Source organism: Trachypithecus francoisi, unplaced genomic scaffold (assembly GCF_009764315.1).
Source record: "Trachypithecus francoisi isolate TF-2019V2 unplaced genomic scaffold, Tfra_2.0 Lachesis_group9, whole genome shotgun sequence".
Taxonomy (NCBI): domain Eukaryota; kingdom Metazoa; phylum Chordata; class Mammalia; order Primates; family Cercopithecidae; genus Trachypithecus; species Trachypithecus francoisi.
The window spans coordinates 3,956,339-3,963,202 of record NW_022681474.1 but is presented as its reverse complement, the minus strand read 5'-3'; the positions used below and the strand labels follow the sequence as shown (position 1 = coordinate 3,963,202).

Sequence of the window (6,864 nt, the reverse complement as noted above, 5' to 3'; positions counted from 1 at the left end):
GATCTCCTGACCTTGTGATCCGCCCGCCTCAGCCTCCCAAAGTGCTGGGATTACAGGCTTGAGCCACCGCGCCCGGCTTTTTTAGGATTCTTATGGTCCATTTATTTGTATTTCTTTGTATAGTTTCTGTTCATCTTTTGTCCATTATTTATTGGGTTGTCTTTTTATTACAGATTTTCCATGTTCCTCCTACAACCCTTTGTCAGATGTAGGAATTGCAAAGAATTTTCTCTAGGTCTATAGCTTGCCTGCTCATTTTCTTAACTGTTTTTTAACAATCAGCAGTTCTGTATGTATTAGATTAGTGGGTTTTTAAAAAATTATTATTATTATTGAAGACAGGGTCTCACTCTGTCACCCAGGCTGGAGTGCAGTGGCATGATCTTGGCTCAATGCAACCTCCACCTCCCAGGCTCAAGTGATCCTCCCACCTTAGCTTCCCAAATAGCTGGGACTGTAGGTGCATGCCACCATGCCCTACTAATTTTTTGTATTTTTTGTAGAGATGGGGCTTTGCCATGTTTTCCAAGCTGGTCTTGAACTCCTGGACTCAAGCAATCTGCCCCCTTGGCCTCCCAAAATGCTGGGATTACAGGCATGAGCCACCACACCTGGTCTATAGTCTATTTTCTCATTTAAGTTTTATATTTAGATCTATGAGCCATGTTGAATTGATTTTTATGTATAGTATGAACTAGGGATCAAAGTGTTTTTTTTTTCTTGTGGATATTTAATTACTCCAGCACCATGTGACAAAAAAATTTCCTTTTTCCAAAAGATTGTTTTGATGCTTTTGTCAAAAATCAGTTGACCATACATTTGTGGGCTTTGAGGTTCCACTTTCTAAGGGCTCTATGCTCAGTCAAGGTCAGCTTGGAAATCAGACAAGGCCAGAGAAGGCCCACACAACACATCTCCAGGAGAGTAGGACTGGGAAGGTAACTGTTTCTTCCCCAAGTGGTGTGTGCTCTGAGATGGCCAACAAGGCCACTTCTTGGTCCCTGGAACTACTCCTTTGGCCTCAGTTCCATCGACCTGTTTGTTGCTCCTTATGTCAATATCACACTGTCTTGACTTCTTTAGTTTTATAGTAAGTCTTAAAATCAGGCGGTGTAAGACCTCTAATTTTGTTCTTCCTTCTGCTATTCTAGGTTCTTCTACACCTTTTTTTTTTTCTTTTGGAGGTAGAGTCTCGCTCTATCCCCCAGGCTGGAGTGCAGTGGCGCGATCTCAGCTCACTGCAAGCTCCGCCTGCCAGGTTCAAGCAATTCTCCTGCCTCAACCTCCTGAGTAACTGGGATTACAGGCGCCTGCCACCACGCCCGGCTAATTTTTTTGTATTTTCAGTCAAGATGTAGTTTTGCCATGTTGGCCAGGCTGGTCTCGAACTCCTGACCTCAGGTGATCCGTGCCTTGGCCTCCCAAAGTGCTGGGATTACAGGCGTGAGCCACCGTGCTCGGCCTCTTCTGCACGTCTAAAAAGACATATATTTTAGAAACAGTTTGGGGAGAATTATCATCTCTTCACTTACCACAGTGGTAAGTTTTCCAATCAATAAGTGTGAAATACCTACCCATTTATTTTGATCTTATTTAATTTCCCTCGAATGTTTTATCCTGTTTAGTGTTAGTCCTGCATATCTTTTGTTGGATTTATTCTTTAAGTATTTCACTTTTTCCTGAGTGAAATATTTACAAATTTTATTTTCCAACCATTTGTGGCTACCATGTAGAAATGCATTTATTTTTGCATATTGACCTTTTATCCTGCAGTCTTGCTAAATTCTCTTATTATTTGTAGTAGTTTTTTTGTAGGTGCTTTGGGATTTTCTACATATGTACACAATCATGTCATTTGTGAATAGAACGGTTTTCCTCCTTTCTTTCTAACCTGTGTGCTTTGGATTTATCTTCCCTTTTGCAACAGCTAAAGAATCTAATGCAATGCTGAATAGGAGTGAGAAGGCACTGTCTTGGGGAAAATGTTCATTCTCCCGTCACAAAGTATGATGTTAGCTGTTGATGTTTTGATGTTGATGTTTTGTAGATATCCTTTATCAGACAAGATAGTCTCCTCTTCCTAATGTGCTGAGAGACTTGTTTTTGTTGAATTTTGTCAAATGTTTTTACTGAATCTATTGACATAATCATACAATTCTTCTCTTTTCTTCTGTTAATGTAAAGAAGTACATGGATTGACTTTCAGATGTTAAACCAACCTTGTATTCCTGGTGTAAACCCTGCTTAGTTATGCTCAATTACTCTTATCATTTATCTCTGAATTCTGTGGCTTATATTTTGTTTAGAATTTTTGTATCTGTGTTCAAGAATATCGGCTTGTGGTTTTCTTGTAACATCTTCTATGGGTTTTGGCATTAGGGTAATTCTAGTCTCTAAATGAGTTGAGGAGTATTCCTCTACTCTATTTTTTCAAAGAGTTTATGTAAGATTTACTAGCCTCAAACTCTCAGGCTCCAGCAGTACTCCCCTTTCATCCTCCTGAGTAGGTGGGACTACAGGCATGTGTCATCATGTCTGGCTAATTTTTAAAAACATATTTTTTTAGAGCAGCATCACACTATGTTGCCCAAGCTGGTCTTGAACTCCTGGACTCAAGTGCTTCTCCTGCCCTGGCCTCCCAAAGTGCTGGGGTTACAGGCATCAGCCACCACACCCAGCCTTATTTCTTCTTTCAATGTTTGATAATATTTGCCCGTGAAGCCATCTGAACCTGGAGTTTTCTTTGTGGGAAGTTTTAAGTTACAGCTATAATTTCTTTAACAGATACAGGACTATTTGGATATTCTACTACAGCTTGTGAAAATTTCAGTCACTTGTATCTTTCAAATGATTTCATTTCATCTAAGTTATCAAATGTATTGGCATAAAGCTGCACATAGTCCTCTATGATTAACCTTTTTGTGTTTGCATGATGTGTATAAATGGCCCCTCTTTCCTTCCTAAGACTGAACATTTGTACTACTTTTTTATCTTCATCAGTCTTGCTAGGTGTTTATCAGCTTTATTAATCTTTTCAAAGAACCAACTTTTTCTGTCAGTCTTGTTTTCTGTTTAAATAAAGAACAAACTTTTGGCCAGGTGCAGTGGCTCACACCTGTAATCCCAGCACTTTGGGAGGCTGAGGTGGGTGGATTGCTTGAGGCCAGGAGTTGGACACCAGCCTGGGGAACATGGTGAAACCCCATTTCAACTAAAAATACAAAAATTAGTCAGGCATGGTGGTGCATGCTTGTAATCCCACCTACTCAGGAGGCTGAGGTGGGAAAATTGCTTGAACCTGCGAGGTGGAGGTTGCAGTGAGCCAAGATTGCGCCACTGTACTCCAGCCTGGGCGACAGAGCAAGACTCTGTTTCAAAAGAAAAAGAAAAAATTTTTGTTTCTATTGTTTTCACCCCCCGTTACTTGTCCATTTTCTATTCAATTGATTTATACACTTTTCTGTATTATTTCTTTTCTTTTACTTATTTTTGGCTTAATTTATCTTACTATTTTCTAGCTTCTTTTCCCTGTGATTTCTTTCACCCATGCTTTATTTAAAAGTATGTTGCTTAATTTTGTATGTTATGAAGCAAATTAAGTGTGTTATCAAGCAACAATAAGTGTGTTAAGTATATTAATTATGTATGTAATTTCCAAATTGAGTATGTTGCTTACTTTCCAAACTTGGGGACTTTTCAGACATCTTCTTGTGATAAATTTTATGGTCAAGTATGGTAAAAGTATGTGTCTTAGTCTGTTTTGTGCTGCTATAACAGAATACTACTGCCTGGGCAATTTACAATAAACAGAAATTAATTTCTCACAGTTCTGGAGGCTGGCAAGTCCAAGATCAAGGTGCTGTCATCTGGTGAGGGCCTTCTGCTGCTGGATCCCCTGGTGGGACAGCAGTAGAGCACGTGTGAGAGAGGGAAGGGGGCAAACCTATTCTTTTATAAGGTGTTTTCTCCTGCTGCAATAATGAACCCATTTCCTCAATAACAGCATTAATCCATTCATGAGGCAGAGCTCTTGTGACGTAATGACCTCTGAAAGGCCCCACCTCTCAACAGCATTGCACTGGGGATTTAGTTTCCAACACATGAAGTTTTGGGGGCACAAATCACATTTATCTTAATTTATCTTACTTTATTTATCTTAATTTACCTTAATTTATCTCACATAGCAGTATGATTTTAGTCCTTTGAAATTTATTGAGACTCGTTTTATGATCAGCATGTAGTGTCTCTTTTTTTTTTTTCTTTTCATTTTAAACAAGAAGTTTATTTAAACAGCAAGACGCTTGACTTGAAGGGAAAACTATCTAGGATTCTTTTTTGTTTCAGAGTCATTTATCCCTACTTAAAGACAGATTGCCCTACATGTAAAAGCTACGTACAAAAAGGTTATAAAATTGTTTTACAATGATAAATGAAAAACATTAAAATTCTCCAATTGAACAAGGTATGCAAGAATTTTTATGTTGTATTTCTGTTAAAACAGTGAGAGCAAAATAACTTACTGGAATATAAAGATAAGAGCTGAACGAGCATGCCACTAATGGAGAAAGGGGATATTTTTCACAGAATCAGTATTTTTCCCCATCCCGTCTCCACTTGATGTCAATCAAAACATACCATTGGCTGTTTAGTTTTAAAAAAATGCAATATGCCTGTGGACATACACCAGTTACTTTATGTACAATAAAGGAATGGGGAAGGGGGAAATGAAAGAATAGAGAAAACTATAGGGTAGTATTCAGGATGTGGTGGAACCAAATTGCAGTTTTCTATTGGAGAATGTAATCTTGGTCTTTAAAGAACAGAGTTCTGGAGTAAAGAAGCAGGTTCCCTTTTCGGTAGACACCTCCCGCCTGCTGTTGGAACAGATCAGTTGCATCTTCATCCTCCATTTCCAGCTGTGCAGGTGTGTCTGTTCCATTGATTGGTTGTCGTCGACTTGGAATCTGATCGGCTTCATTGACAATCCTTGTCGTTCACAATAGGCTTTCGTTAGTTTACTAAGTGGTATAAGCCTCTTAATCTTAAATTGCACCACAGAAACATCCTGCCTGCCACCTTCAAATTAATATGATCGTTGTTCTCAGTCTTGACTCCTTCCTTGGGCTTTTCGTTGGCCATGGCGAGCGCCGGAGTCCCCTCAGCTGCCACTTCACAAAAGAAGGACCAGGTCCGCACGAAACGAGCACACAAGCAGCACCAGGAGCGGCAGAAGAAGGAGCGTGGTGTCTCTTGATAAAGGGTTAGGTTCACTTGTTGCTGTTGTTGCTTTTTTTTTTTTTTTTAAGTGTACTCTGCAATTGTCGAGCATAATGTTCTTTGTTAATTGAATTAGATTAGCCTCTAAAAGCAAACAAACAATTCTGCTTCTTCTCAAACATGTTAAGTTGATACCTACAGTTTTGCTGTAAGTTTAAACAATTATAAATAATTTCAGGCATATTGTATACATCAATATTTTTAAGTAAAATTGCTACATTGCTCTTTTAAATGCATCAAATGGAATCCAAATACAATAGTAGGTTTATAGCCACCATCATCCATTTTTTATAAATACATGAACAGCTTCTTCTTTAACAGTTCAAAATTTGACATATTTTTTTCCCTTGCTCTGTGATCTCTTATTTCCCGTCCACTGGATGAAATATCAAGGGCCTTGCTGTTCCACTTCTTCCCAAAATATTTTCCTAATGTACTCAATGTTTAAGCTTGTAAGTCTGATTTATCACCTTGTCATACTTCTCTGCCAATACATGTTTTTTTTTCCTGAGGCCATAATTCCTAATGTTAGATGTTTTCTTTTGGAGTGAGTTGTCATTACAATTAATATTAGTGCATAACTCATCAAACAACCTAATGGTTATGTATTAAGTGACAAACAACAAATGATTATTTATCCACGTTAAGTAATCATTAGACGATCTTCATAAAATGAAGGTGGTTGTTTGTGAATTAAATTATACATCAGTGAACAGCTATTCCCTCTTACTAGATTGAAAGAAGACTCAGCAACAATATGCTTCCAATTTTTTTGTCTGATTTGAATAGAAGAGCTGAGGAAGCTTTTTCTCAGAAATAAGCAGATGGTGAGGCCAAAAAATTTGTTATAGCAATGTCACTCAATTCTTTGAAAGTTTTTTAGTTGTATTTCAAAGCCATATAGTGATCTATCATCAAATATTATTTACTTTCAGTAAAATTGAAAGAAGATCTAATAGACCTGTCAAATAATATAATGATATTCATTATTTGTATTATTTTATAATATCATATGTTATATAATTTTATATTATTAAATAAATAATATGATTAATAAGTATATTATTTTTAATATAATGTATATTATTTGATAGGTCTATTAGATCTTCTTTCAATTTTACTGAAAGCAAAGAATTGGAAACAACAAAGTTGGAAAAGGATTTGTTAACTGTTTGTTTTTGTTTTTTGAGACAGGGTCTCACTCAGTCACCTAGGCTGCAGTGCAGTGGTGCAATCACGGCTCACTAAAGCCTTGACTTCCCAGCCTCAAGTAATCCTTTCACCTCAGCCTTCTGAGTAGCTAGGACTACAGGCATGCACGACCACACCTGGGCAATGTTTTTAAAAAATTTATTAGAGGTGAGGTCTCGCTTCATTGCCAAGGCTGATCTTGAACTCCTGGCCTCAACTGATCCTTCCACCCCGGCCTCCCAAAGTGCTGGGATTACGGCATGAGTTACCGCGCCCAGCCCCTGTTAACTGTCATTAAAGTCATTTGTTTTCCCAGATTCTGGAAAATTAAACAAGGAGGATATCTTCAAGACTTCTAAAATTATTATCAAACACTTGCTAATAAAATATTCTTAA

The 6,864-nt window shown here is 37.8% G+C and overlaps 1 pseudogene; it reads right to left on the bottom strand.

Moving 5' to 3' along the window:
* Positions 1 to 4,697: 4,697 nt before the first annotated feature.
* On the bottom strand, positions 4,698 to 5,975 carry LOC117082354 (annotated as a pseudogene).
* Between the last annotated feature and the right edge of the window lie 889 nt (positions 5,976 to 6,864).